Below are 14,469 nucleotides of genomic sequence, written 5' to 3'. Positions count from 1 at the left end.
TCTTGTTTTTTATTTGCATCAAAGTAATATGTATACTTGGCTTCAAAAAAGAAAATTCATTTGAACAGTTCCACACCAGGTAAACCCACCTTCCCAACAGAGCATTTAAACTTCGACGTTCCCAGCACCCTTCAGGGACAGGTGACGAGGGCTCTGCCTGTCACCTGGACCTTTCACACCTTTGACTTGGAACTGAGCTCATGGGGAAGGAGGCAAGATGTGGGGCCTGCATTTTGTGGGCACAGGGTGTGACCTGCCGCTGACAGCTGGGGTGGTGGGCATCTGAGTGGCAGCCCCTGGTCATGGTAGAGGCCATGGCTGCCTCAGTGGCCAAGTCAGCAGTCCAGTCCTGGTAGCCACTGTGGAAATACAGCCTAGAGTCTCCCGCTTCAGACATCCCCGGGATTCCTGGAGCCATAGCTATTCCTTAATAAACTCCTGTCTTATGAAAAATGCTAGAGTGGATTCAGTTGTCTCCACTAAGAGCCCTGACAATAAAGGATTATGGGTTTATAAAGAAAAACAGCAGCCCCACCCTAAGCCCGGCTCCCAATGGCAACACTGGGAACCATTTTAGCTGATGCTTCTGCTACATGTTAATTTTAGATCCAATGTTTTCACAGGATTTTGTGAACTTAACATAACAATCTACTCCTATTTTCCCTCTTTCATTCTCCAAATATATTTATACATGAATGGTCCTTCTTATATTAACTGCAAATATTTACTGTTGAGTTAAGCAATGTACTTTATGTCTTTATGTTTCCCTTTTCATATAAGCTTTTATTTCTAATTGTTTTTCAGTTGTTTAGTATTCTAAGCAAAAAAAAAAGATCTGTTGCTCCTGTTTCCAAATGTGCCAGCAATGTGTACCCAGGATGAGAATGTTTATGCAATTTGCCCAAGATGTCAACGGTAAAATGTGCAATGAGGACACCGTTCCAGTGTTCTGAAGTGGCCTGCCATCTTTCATCTATGCATACGTATATGTGTAATACACCAAAAAGTCATAAGGTAAGCAGTAATACTCATGAGACAAATGTAGAACTGGATTTGTTCAAACAAAATGATGGCAGCTAAGCTAACACTGCAGGCTCTCAACATTCATTGATTTATAGCGGTAGTTTCAACTACTCTCCAGAGATTAGACAAGTCAGTGACACGGAATAATGTGGTTTTGCTGAGCCTCCATTTCTTTTATTTTCTTTTAGGCTTCAAATATTTATTTTTATTGATTTATTGATTGATTTTAATATTTTATTGCTTCTTCAAAATTACCAGGGAAATAAATTGGCACTGGATCAAAGTCAAATAATATATGAGCAAATGAAGTAAAAGGTGTGTTTCCTTAACCCCACCACCTTCCCCACCTTCCCCACAAAAGAGCGTGGTGCTTCCTCCCAGACTTCCCTGAGGGGGAGGTGTGCGCGTGGCTATGGGGACTTGAGCCCGGCTGTGAGAGGAGACTGAGTTCAAGGCCTTGCTTTGCCACTGAGTGACCTTGGGCAGGTTCGTTGGGCTCTGGGTTCTGACCATCCCACCTCCAGCACGTGGGTGACTGCAATGTCTTCCTCAGAGGGTCATCTGAGTGCATCTCACACATCAGACACCCAGATCTTTGGGACTCCCAGGAACCCTGCCATGCTGGGCACCCAGCAGTGGAAACAGTGTATTTTTTTTCAAAGATTTTATTTTTTTTCCTTTTTCTCCTCAAAGCCCCCGGTACATAGTTGTATATTCTTAGTTGTGGGTCCTTCTAGTTGTGGCATGTGGGACGCCGCCTCAGCGTGGCTCGATGAGTGGTGCCATGTCCGTGCCGAGGTTTGGAACCGACGCAACACTGGGCCGCCCGCAGCGGAGTGCGCGAATTTCATCACTCGGCCACGGGGCCGGCCCGGAAACAGTGTATTTTTATCATTCCAACTCTCTTGAAGAGAGTATAACCTTTAGTTTATGTATATATCATACTCAATTTTTTAAAAAAGACTAGTAGCTTTGTAGAAAATAGCCCTAAAAAAGCCAAATGCTATGTGTCAGCGGTGGAAGTAAAAAAAAAAATTAAGAAAGTGATAACTCTTAACCAGAAAAATCAAACTTTTCGGTAAACTAAGTGGAATTTTAACTTTGATGTTGCCTTGGAGCAAGAACGTGAAGCAGTTCCTGCACACTCAGCTGGATGAACAGGAAAATAGCGGTTTGTGGAACTCTTCTCAGCAAAAGCTCTGAGTAGTACAAAAACTGAGCACGTGAGAAGCGTTACCGAAACTTAGAACTCTAATTAACCTGCAGGGTGAGGATAGTCAGAAACCGTGCGAAACCAGATGGAAATAGGAATCGCAACGGACACTTTCTCAGACAAAATTCGTATGGGCTTCGGAAAGTCTCCAAAAATCTCTCTTGAAGATGCTCTTCTGGTGACTGATAAATTGCCGGGGAGGGAGGGACCTGTTGCGAGGCTGGGCCCAGGTCAGAGGCGGGTCCCGCGCTGCAGGCGGCTGCGCCCCCGCCCCGGGCCGCCCGGAGCCTGGTTCCTCCCCTATTTCTGTGCTTTTTCTCCGAAAAGGATACGACAAACTCGTTCACACTCCTGTGCGTGACAAGACTGTCACCAGCTCTCTAGCAAAGCCTAAACTGCGGTCACAATGACAAAGGCCTACAGAAATCCGGGGTTTTGTGTAAAGTTTTCTGATTTTTATTTACCAGCAACCGATCAATTTTTGTTAAAATCCACGGACATGGGCAGCATCGGGCCCACGGGACACAGGGAGACACAGGGAGGGAGGCCTGGAGCGACACGTCTCCAAGCCGAGGAGCAGCAAAGACGGCCGCGGACGCCGGGAGGGTCCTGCGGGCGCGGCTGGCCGAGCCTGGGGCAGGACTGCAGCCCCCGGAGCCGCGACCGTGGGTTCGCGGCGCTCCGTCGCAGCAGCCCCGCAAGCCGCGGCGGATTTGGCATTCGTGTCCTCTGGCTGCGAGCAGAGCGGAGCGTGGTGCAGGCCGCGTCTCCGGAGGGGCGTCCTGGCCGCGAGTAGCAGGGGCCGCACCCGGCCGCGGGTCACCGAGCGCCTGGGCTCCGGAGCCAGCAGGGCCTCTGGCGTCATGAGTGGCTCATAAGTGACTTTGAATCCCGTTTTGTCAGACGACACAGCTCTCTCTGAGGACGCCGGCCCACCTCCCTCGGGGGTTCCCAGCCGGGCGCCGGGGACGGACCCGCGCGGCCCTCGTCTACACCGCCCCCGGACGCCGGGGTCCGGCCGACAGCGCGGGCTTAGCGGGCAGCGGGCCTCGGACTGGTGCTGTTTGACCGCCTTCCCCTTGAGCTGGCTCCCGACGGGGAGGCAGCAGGTGGACCCGTCTTAAAGGACAGGACGAGTCTGGTGACAGCCCGAGTCGAGGGCTCCCAGGGCTGCCCGGATCAGGTGGAGCGGTCCTTAGAGCAGACGCGGAAGACAGCCCGCGGCCACGCGGGCCGGGTGGGAGGAGAGGGCGCAGCCCGGAGCTGCAGGGGACAAAGCAGGCCTGCTGGGGCCTTGCCCTTCTCGGTTCTTATCTTGTGGCCCAGAGGTGGACGGCTGGCTTAAAGAAAGAGGACCAGGCCAGCTCCTCTGTGGAGCTGACAGGCTCCTCCGGCGACCGTCACAGGCAGGGCTGCCAGATACAACACAGGACACCAGTCAAACCTGAATTTCAGATCGACAGTGAGTAATTTTTAGTATAAGTATGCAGATACTACATGGAGCATACTAGACTAAAACAATGAATAATTTTTAATGTCACTATGATCCGAATATTGCATAGGACATACTTACACTAAAAAAGTATTTATTTGCTTATCTGGAATTTTTATTTAATTGGGTGTCCTGCATTTTTATTTGCCAGAGCTGGCTGGCAGTCCTATCCCAGGCAACAGAGAAGGTCCCACCTTCAGCATCACACTCCTCATCAGCTCTCAATAAAGACCCCCACGAAGGAGGAAAGATCCACAGGGCTGCAGAGAGAAGCAGGAATGTGGGAACAGGCAGAAACGTGGTAAAGTAAGCTCCCTCTCCTGCCTCAAACAGCTTGAAGGTCATGGTGATGACAGCCCTTTAGAAACTCAACGCAAACGGTCCTTTTCTCCAGACCACATCCTGGTAAGTCGCAGGAGATTTCGCCCTCCTTTATGATCTCTACCCAAAGCCACCATCTTGACTGGGGCTCCCCATGCCAGGAACAGGGTTTGGGACCAGGCCCAGAGCAGCTTTTCCCAGACCTATTATAAGGAAGCGGTCATGAAACAAAATGAGTCTGCTATGGGTGAAAACTGGAGTGCTGACCCCAAATATTTCCAAGCGTGGAGCGAGCTGGCAAGCTGAGAGGCGAGGAGACGAAAGGCCGTTTGGCTGCGTTGCGATGCCCAGATCCTCGAAGGACGGCCTTTCCCTCACGCCAGCAGCTGTGTTCCAACAGGCAGGGAGCCAAGCGAGGCAATGCCAGGGGGATGTGTTGGCGGACACAGAGTTTGGCCTTGATGACTTCATTTGGGGGAGAGAAGGGGTGAGAAGGAGGGAGGGCTAGGGGGGTCGGGTGGCCAGTCCTCACCGTGGAGTGGCACCTCCAAGTGTCCCCATGTCACCCGCGCTCCTACATCATTCACTCCTGGGAACAGCCCTGTGAAGTCGCGACCGTTCTCTGCATTTTACACCTGGGGAAAGTGGGTTTCCTAAGTTATCCAGTGGGTTAAAATTCAAGCTCAGCTCTTTTTAATTACACTTTATTTTTTACATGAGTAATACATTCACAAGGTTCAAAATCCAAAACCTGCTTAGGTGAAAATTCTGCCTCCTCAGGCCCCAGCCTCCTGGCTCCCCTCCAACGAGGTGATTGATGTTGTCCATTTATTATATGTCCTTCCAGAGAGATTTTATAAATATGTGGTTTTCTGCTTTTCCCTTTTTAGCTGGATGATGGTTTCCTATACACCCTATTCTGCTATTCTGACTGAAACCAAGCTCTTTCAGTCTTGGCCTGGTGCTCTGTCTCTCTTAAAAAAAAAAAAGAAAAAAGAAAAAGAAAGAAGAAAGGAAAGAATGTATTTTCCCCATTACGAAATAGAGTAAATTTACTAAATTAAAGAAAAATGAAAAGAATAAATATCATCTCTTGTCTACGCCCTAGAGGCCACTGCTGGTGACCTTTGGGTGTTTCACTCCAGGCTTTTCACATAGCTCTTGCTTGTAAACAACTTTGTATACAACTTTGTCTTCCTACTGCACGGCACGCACCATCTCGGACAGAATTAGGGACAAAACGACAGTGGCAAGAAGAAGAGAAGAAGAAACAGGAGCAAGCAATTTGTCCCGAGGGCGTGGGGGCAGTGCAGGCCAGAAGTCAGTTAGTCAGGAGAGGAAGTGAACGTTTATTCATCCTTTTGAGGACTGCTTTTTTTTGAGCCCCAAGTACCTGCTCTGTGGGAACACAGATCCTATAATAAAACTGAAAGCAGGGGAAAATAAATCCACAGATCATGTCAACACTGTGGGATAAGTGCTAAAACCACAGGAAGCCTGGGAGCAGAAGAAGCCAGAGGATGGGGTAGGAGTCAGAGCCGGCTCTCTGGGAGAAGGACGCCCAAGCTGAACCTTGACCTACTGACCTGTAGAGTCAAGCCAGGTGATGAGTGGAGGGGGCATTCCCGTTGAGAAGGGGACCGCAGAATTAGAGATGGTTCAATGTGGTGGCAGGGATGGCAAGAGGCAGGAAGGGACAGCTGGGGACCGCAGAATTAGAGATGGTTCAGTGTGGTGGCAGGGATGGCAAGAGGCAGGAAGGGACAGGTGTGTAATGTGAAAGGAATTTTGGCTTTATCCGGAGGGACACAGGAAGCTCTTGAAAGTCTCAAAGCGGGACGCTGACCCAACCGGACTGCACTTTGATGAAGACCAAGCCTGCAGCTGAGGAGGAGCGAGGTGAGGAGTGCAGCACAGTGGAGGGGAGCCCGAGGACCGGAAGGCGAGTGAGGGCACTGCTGCGTAAATCCAGGTGGGAGAAGACAGCGGCACGAACAAAGGCCATGGGTGACCCTAGGGAGGAGAGACTGGGGTGGACTCTGAAGGGTTATGGGCGTAGATTTGGTGACTGACTGGGGATAAGAATGGTCCCCAGATTGAGACTTGGGCATTTCTTGACTCAAAATTCTTCTCTGGCTCCCCTTTTTCTACAAAACTTTCAGCTCTTGAGCTTGGCATCAAGACTCTCAATGACATCGTTCCAACTTTCTTTTCTAATCTTCCTCTCTCTCTCTCTCTTTCTCTCTCAACTTGTACTTGAGCCATGGTGGTATGCTGGCGATTCCCCAGGCATGCCCTCCCTTTGTCCAGTGTCCTCCTCCAGCCATCTTCCCATCCCATCCTTCAAGCCCCGCTCAAGGCACCTCCTCCAGGAAGCCTTCCCAGGCCCGCCCTTCCCTTCTTCATTCTGCTCTTTTGGAACTAAGCTCCTCCCCTTGGCTCCAGTAGAACTTTGCTTCTCCGTCTGCTGAAACACTCACCACATTCTACATTTTACTTTTTGTAGAAGTGTCTTCTTTTCACTGCAAAGTTAAAGGCTCCTTGAAGGCAGAGACCACAACTGTCTGGGAAGTACAAGGAATGTTTGTTGAATTGAAATGAGCACTCCCTGGGGAGACTAAGAAGGTTTGTGAAATAAAGGAGAATCAGGCAGACATAGGGGCTTCAGCTGGGTAAATAGAGTCTAACCTGTGGGAAGACCCTGATGGAAGGAAGGACCGGCAAGAGTGAAATTAAGGGTAAGGCTGTGGCCTGGAGCCCAGGATAGAGGCTGATGCCCTGGGTTTAGGCTCCCTCCTTCTGTCAAGACGCAGAGACTCACAGATGCTGCTAGACTCTGAGTAGAGCAGGGCTGGGGGCCGAGGCCCTTGGGGTGCTTGGAGTCAGCCCCCAACCCCATGAATTAGAGAATGAAGATGGTTTCAGGAAATGCTCTGCGGTCATTAGACACCCCTAGCACTCCCTCCTTGGAAAAGAACATGCTTCCTTCCCTGACTCTCCCTGAGCCCTTACTGGCAACTTTTACAACTTGTAGGAGCCTGCAGTGACCACAGCCAGCCTGTCACTGCCAGGGAGCTCCCATAATTCAGCCTCAAAGCAAGTCTTTCTAGCCAAGCATGTCTCTTTCAAAACTGGGGTGGAGAGTGAGGGAAAGGAAGAGAACCCCAGTCAGGAAGTGTCCCGAGGACATTCGTGGCCTGAGCAGAGGCCCAGTGTGCTGGGTGCCCCCTTACGTGCAGGTCCTCAGAGACCAGGGTGTATCTTTGTTCACCCCATGTTGCACCTTCCGATTGGAGAAATGAAGGACCAAATAGGAGAAAAGAGAAGCTCCCCAAGATCTTCCCTAAAATCCAGGAGGAGAAGGCGGGTGCCGCATTCTTAAGAGTAAATGCGTTCCAGATCTGGAGACTAAATGTGGTCCCAGGCACTCCGCGCCAGGAGGTCTGAGGAGCTGTAGACCAACTGCAGGATTTGGGAAGCTCCCATGCATGTCACTCAGCCATCTCCACAGCATCCCTGGCGGGAGCCCCTCACTCTGTGTGGTGCATTGGACTGTGAGAAGGAAGAAGCGGAGTGGAAAGGAGCAGAGTGGTCAGTGGAAAAGTCGAGAGAAAGGAGCAAAGAGCAGGAAGAGATGCTTCAATGCAGTTTAAAGTTGCTCCATAGTAGAGAAGAGGAATTAAGACCACCGAAAGAGGTACTAATTCTTTAGTCATTCATTTATTCACTCACTCACACATTTAGTGAGGGCCAGGCATTGGAGGAGACAGACAATGCCCTTAAGGAGTTTACCATCAACTGTGTGGAGATGGAGAGACCCACAGAACTGTGATACAAACGCCATCATAAAGGCAGAGAAAGGGCACGGCAGGATTTCTGGTGAAGAGCTTGTAACGTGGATTGAGAAGATTGGGGAAGATGGCGTCGCGGTTGAGCTTTGAAGAACGAGCAGGATTCTGCTCTGAAGAGGCTGAGAGGGCAGTATTAGAGATCGGGCAAGGAGGCTGGTAAGAGGCCATAGCAACAGTCTGTGAAGAGATTACAACTCAAAGGCGGTAAGAATAGAGGCAAGGTGACAGAGACCTTAGGAAACCTTCAGCCTCTTCTGAACCAAACCATCTGAGCAAGACTCAAGAGACAGCTATTGCTGAAGGTAGAACCTGAGGAGAAAGAAATGGGCCCCCAGGGTCAGAGGAGGGGGTTTCTGTAGTGCCCACTGTAGGAATGTCCTGCAGCTAACACATCACACACATCAAGTGGTGGCTGCTTAGACCCATGGACTCTCTCATCCTCCCCCGGAGTTTCAGTGCAGGTGGCAGTGAGGGGAGTGTCCTTCTTCATTAACCAGCTGCCTCTCAGGCGTCCAATATTCTGGCCCCTCTCAGACTTGGAGAAAGGACAGGGCAGGGGCTGAAATGCACCTGCGCTCTGCGCCCTGGGAATCCTGCCCCACAGCAGTCCTCAACCATCCTTCCTAAGGCCATGTTAATACCAGCCGGGCTGGGGCCGTATTGTCCCAATTGCCTAATTTACAGGTGAGGAACCTGACGCTCTGAATCTGCTCAAGGCCTCACAGGAGGTAGAAGTCAGTTCCAAACTCAGGATAGAAGCTGATGTCACAGTTGATGCTCTTTCTGCTTGTTCTACACCTTCTCACCAGACCCAGGAGGCGACAGGACAAGAGGAAGGGCAGGAACCCTGCTTCATTCCATTCTCAGGTCTGCCACACTCTCTGGTGACCTTGTGCAAATTACTCACCTTTTCCAAACTTCAGTTTACTCACCTGTAAAAAAAGGGATAAGGATAACCACTTCAAAGGGTTGTTTTTGAGAATTAAATTATTCTTTAAATACAGGGAAAAAGTACGGAAAGCCTATCACAGACCCCGGCACATAGCAGACCCACCGTTAGATTCAGCTTGCTCTGCTTCGCCTGTCTGTTTCAGAGCTTCTCAGCGCCTCCTCTGAGAGAGAGGATGCCGGAAGGAGGGTGGGGAGAATGTGTCCCTTTTCATCCATGCCCTAGCACTCTGGGCAGGATGTCAAGAGGGGCCGGGCCCAGAGATCAGTGAATCGTGGAATGCTGGGGTAGAATTCACTCATATGCAAGAGATGGGACCCCAGAAAAGAGTAAGATCATTGCTAAGTGTCACCTTGCCAGTCAAGGCAGAGGTGGGACCATGCATCAATCAGACAACTGTGGTCTCTGAACTCTCCCATGTGACCTGGCCCTCTGAGGCCCTGGCCATGCGAGATGGTCCAGACAGATGAGGTAGCTGCCCTGAAGGAGCTGACACATCAGCAGGGAGACTAACAGTAAGCGGATAGCTACTGTGATAAGAAACCCTGGGAAAGAAGGGGGCTACCATCAAGAAGCTGAGTTGAAGATTCAGAAATGAGAAGGGATCCAGAGCACAGGAGAAACGGAAAAGGAACATCCTCTTTATTGCAAGAAAGAAAAGGAGTGGGGATGCGGAACAGACAGGACTGCAGGTTTGGGGCCTGGGAACTGAGGGCACCTCCATCTGAGGGCCTCTTTGACTGTTCTCTAGCTCAGCGTAGGCTCCTGTTACTTTGGTTGTCACTTGAGCCCATTTCCATGTTGCTGCATATGGTTATAGTTTATTATCATTGCTCTCAATGAGTACAATTGTCATTGCATTCCTTACATGAATATACCACCATTTATCCATTCTGTTGGTGGACATTTGGGTTCTTCCCAGTCTTGGGCTATTTCAAACAATGCTGCTCTGTACATTCAGATTCATCTCTTCTAATTCCTATGAGTGTATTTTGGCGGGGGGTGGTGTTATGTATCTAGGAGGAGAATCGCTGGGTCACAGGATATGTGTATTTTCAATTTAGGAGACAGAGCCTATTTTCCAAAGTGATCGTTCCAATTTGCTCCCACCAGTGATGCATGTAATTTTGAGTTGCTTCACATCCTGGAAGAGTCCGTTTCTAAATCTTAGCCATCCAGGTGAGTGGGTAGAGGTACATCATTGTGATTTTAGTTTTCATTTCCCTAATTGCTAATGAGGTCGAGCACCGTTTCATATGTTTACTGATCATCTGAATTTCTGCTTTTGTAAAGGTCGATCTCTTGGCAATTTTTCTGTTGAGCTGTCTGTCCTATTCTTGTTGCTTTGCAGCACTTCTTCCAACCTCTGGCTGTAAGCCCCTTTGTCAGTTACATGGGTTGCGCGGATCTTTTCCCAGTCTCTAGCTGGCCTTTTCTACTCTCCTCATGGTGTCTTTTCATGAACAGAAGTTCTTAATTTTAATGTAGGCAAATGCATCAATCTTTTTAAAAATATAGTGTTAGTGCAAGATCATGAAGATCTTCTTCAATATTGTGTTCTAAAAGCTTTGTTGTTTTGCCTTTCACATAGGTCTGCAGTCTCTCCGAGGTTGCCTTTTATGCACAGTGTGAGGTAAGAGTCGAGTTTCATTTTTTCCTTATGAATGACCAGTTGTTCCGGGACCATTTGTTTAAAAGTGCATCTTTTCCCATTGCTTCGCAGTGACACTTCATCAATGTCAATGTTCATGTATTCCAGGGTCTGTTTCTGGGTTCTCTATTCTGTTCCAAAACTGCATTGACTTAATGTTTTATAATTTTATACTAAGTCTTGATACTTGGAAAAACAAGCCTTTCCATTTTGCCTTTCTTCAAGGGAGAGTCTCGATTGTTGTTGGCCCTTTGTATTTCCGTATAAATTTAAAAATTAGATTGTCAAAAAATATCTATTGAGATGGGATCACATTGAATCTATACATCAATTGAGTTTAGATCTGATAACTTTATAATACTGAGTCTCCCAATTCATAAACAGCATATCTCTCCATTTACCTCTTTTTAGTTTTTCTCGACAATATTTTATAGGTTTCTGTATAGAGAACTTACACATATTTTGTAAGATTTCCTTTTAGGTAGTTTATCATTTTTATATCATTGTAAGTGGTATCCTTTTAAAATTTATTTTTTCAACCTATTGTAGTTAAATTTTTATATACTGATGTTGTATTCAGCAACTTATCAGTTCTAATAATTTAGCTGTAAATTCTCTTAGATTTTCTAAGTACATATAATGTTGTCTTCAAACAATTAAACTTTTCCCTTTCCTTCCAATTCTTATGCTTCTGGTTTCCTTTTCTTGATTTAACACACTGGGCAAGAAGTGTCACACGGAAGTGGTGAGAAGAGGCATCTTCATCTTGGTCCTGACATCAAAGGGAAAGATTTCAACTCTTTACCATTAAGTCATTGGTTTTCATGAAGATTTTCTAGGTTTGAGTATGAATTTATTTTTTATTCACAACAAACCCCTGTTGGGATTTGTTGGTCTTCTGAAAACTGTAGCTTGATGTCTCTTGTTCATTTTGGATATTATCCAGCCAAGCCTCCTCAAATATGGCTTCTGCTCCATTTCTTCTTTATTTATGAGACTCCAGTTAAACCAATATTTAGTCCATCACTAGAACCTGCTACAATGATGGAAATGTTATTTATTAGTGCTGGGACTACTGGACATTTGTGTTGTATATGCAAATGTCTGTTGAGCATTTGAAATGTGGCTAGTGTGATAGAGGAAATGAATTTTTAAATTTTGCTTAATTGTAATTCACTTAAATTTAAGTAGTCACATGTGCCTAGTGGCTCCCACATTGGACAGTGCAGATTTAGAATCTTCCAACTCTATCTTAAATGTCTCTTACCCTTGCCTCTGCGTATTTCATCCTTCTGATCTATCTTACAGTTCCCTAATTCTCTCTTCAGTTGTGTCTAATTTACTGTTAAACTCATCTATTGAGTTCTTAACTTTGGTTATTTTATTTTTCCAATTATAAAATTTTCTCTCATTTCATGTGCTGGTTATCGATCTATTGCCTCTCAGCTTCAAAATCACCCTTTTAGACTGCTCTTTGAAAATGGATCTTGTCCCTTTAAGTATTTTTTCCCATCCCTGCTGACCTGGAAGCTTTCTCAGTAGAGAGTGGTGTAGAAACCCTGCAGAGAAAGGGTTTTGCTTCCTGGCTCCAGTGTATCAGGCTAAGCAGACTCCTGCAGAGCACAAGGCTTTTCCAGTGCCAGGCTGCTGCAGTGCCTGCAGCTTCCCCAGCACCCAGCTCCAGCAGTGCACTCGGTACTCCCTGTCCTGGCAGTTTTGTAGTAAAGCATCTCTAGTGAGACCCTTCATGGTGAACAGCTTTCCCCAGCCTTCTAAAGGGCAGATTTCCGGCAAATTTCAGAGGGCATATTTACAGCAAGTTCCACCAGTGCAACACCACAGAGATTTCTGTCATCCAGTGAGCCACAGCTGGCCACGGCCGCTCGAGAAGGTCAGAATCCCAGCCTGTGGTGAGAGAGGACTCTCCCTTGGGTGCTGTGTGCCGGCCCTTCATGATTGCTCCTTTCTCTGCTGTTTCTACAGGATTTGGAGTTCTCTTCACTTCTTACTTGCCAATCCCTCATTACTCTAATCCTTTATTACAGTAAATAATTCTGTATATTAAACTTTCCCTTGTTTAAATTACTGTGTGGTTTCTGTCTGCTCTTTGGACCCAGACAGATACAATTCTTTTTCAAATACGCAACATCACTTTTTGTAGTATAGTTCCTCGCTGAACTTTTAGAGTTTGGCTTTCATCTCCATGAACTTAACAGGCGTAGTTATTTCACAGTTCGTGCCTAGCAATTGCACCTTCTGGCGTATCTGTGAGTTTATTCCTAGTGTCTGTTGTTTGTGCTGGTTCCCATTTATTTGCCTCAATGCTCACGTGGTTGGTTATATTTGATTTTGTGTTGATCATTAGTTGCAGTTTTACAATTATTTGTAGAAATAAGTAGGATGTCACTTTCCTCCAGAGATGTCTTTCTGAGGTTTTTGCTGGGGTCTTAGGACACTAACAATCCAAATTTACGTCAGTGTAGTGACAGCTAAGGTCTCATGGACAATCCAGGGGAGTGGAAAGCAGGCTGCAGCTGAGGCCATGGTGGCTGCAGATTTGCTGCTGCTCCCCAGATGCATCCCCGGAAGCCCCCAGCGCCACGAGGCCTCACTGCAGGCCAACCCGCGAGTCCAGTGTTCTCCTCCTGGCCCTGGAAGGCTGTCACAGTGCTGCACAGCCACACAGCCACCTCTTCCAGGGAAGCAAATGCCCTCTAGGCAAAAGCAGTCTGAAATGCTGGACTTAATTCTCTGTTTCCTGTCTCACCTTAGAGCTTATCCTTATAAGTTTTCACTATCTTGTTAGTTATTTGATGCTTCTAGGAAGACTTTTGAACGTGTTATTCAACTTTGTGGTTAGCTTCAGCAAGAGGATTGGGGTATTAGGCAGTTCACCTCGGATCTCATAGTAGAAAAGAGTCATCATTTCCTCTTTCCTGAAAACAAAGTCTCGATTATATACTGTGGACCATCTAGAGGCTTAGTTCACACTTTGGAGCCTTGTTTCCTCCAGGAAGCTATCTTTGAACACCCACTCCACCTCCCATAACACCTGTGCGTATTTAGTTATCTATTTAACCCTGTCTAGACGGTGAGCTACTTGAGGGCAAGAACTCTCCATATTTATTATTCATATTATTGGTGTCTATCATAGTGCCCTGCACATAGGAGACATTTAGTAACTGCTACATGAGTGAAGGAATGATTAATAAAGGCTTTACTCTGATTTCTTAAATGTTTGACATTTCCTCCAAAAAGCTGATCTTATCTTTGGGAGCAGGAGTTCAATCTCTCCTCCAAGGACTGAATCGTAAAGAAGAAGTAAGAAACATGCTCAGGCCCGCTGTAAACGCCTGTCTTTCTTCCTCTTTCTCACAGAGCTAATCTCTGCTTCACTGAGAGCTTTTCCTTCCAGGTATTCAAGTTTTAGCAAGTCAGGAGGCAAATGATTAGACAGTAACTTGGTGTCAAAAAGAAGTTGGCCTGGGATCACAAAATAGAGTTTTTAAAAACCACAGACAGATAATTAATTTACTTTAAAATGCTGTAATTTTCTTTAAAGTGTTTCTGCAAAAATAATATGTGTGTGAGAGAGTGTGTGCATGTGGGTGTGTGTGTTCGTTTAGTATGCGGTTAAGCAGGAGTTAATTTCTTTAATCAGAAACTTGCTCCACAAGAATGGTCAGCTTACATTTAACCTAAAAGCCACACAGCACAGTCAGCTACTACAAAGGCTTCACTGCATATATTTATACACACACACACACACACACACACACATCTTGATCAATAGAAGAATCTTTTTACTAGAGAAATGAATGTCACATAGGTTTTCATTTCTAAAATTAGTGGCTTGCTAAACAGTATGATGGATGTCAGAAATGGACTCTTTCCTCACAGAGAAAACACCAAGTCCAGCTAGTTTTACAGACAAATCTACCTATCTGAGGAACAGATCATTCTAATTTT

The 14,469-nt window shown here is 46.8% G+C and overlaps 1 long non-coding RNA gene across 5 annotated transcripts in view; it reads left to right on the top strand.

The window, feature by feature from the left end:
• The first annotated feature begins 3,137 nt into the window (after positions 1-3,137).
• Positions 3,138-14,469, top strand: part of LOC111771205 (uncharacterized) — a 36,826-nt gene continuing 25,494 nt past the window's right edge. The window contains exons 1-7 of one of the 5 annotated variants that reach the window (XR_011433963.1): positions 3,138-3,698; positions 3,880-4,133; positions 5,504-5,652; positions 5,862-6,021; positions 6,556-6,674; positions 9,914-10,028; positions 10,441-10,482. This is a non-coding gene — a long non-coding RNA (uncharacterized lncRNA). Of the gene's footprint in view, positions 3,699-3,879; positions 4,134-5,194; positions 5,653-5,861; positions 6,022-6,555; positions 6,675-9,913; positions 10,029-10,440; positions 10,483-14,469 lie in introns of all 5 variants that reach the window. The other 4 variants (XR_011433964.1, XR_011433966.1, XR_002804894.2 and 1 more) reach the window with 4 other exon arrangements.

Source organism: Equus caballus, chromosome 29 (genome assembly GCF_041296265.1).
Source record: "Equus caballus isolate H_3958 breed thoroughbred chromosome 29, TB-T2T, whole genome shotgun sequence".
NCBI classification, from domain to species: domain Eukaryota; kingdom Metazoa; phylum Chordata; class Mammalia; order Perissodactyla; family Equidae; genus Equus; species Equus caballus.
Note: the sequence above shows the minus strand (reverse complement) of the source record. Positions and strands in the feature narration are given on the sequence as shown.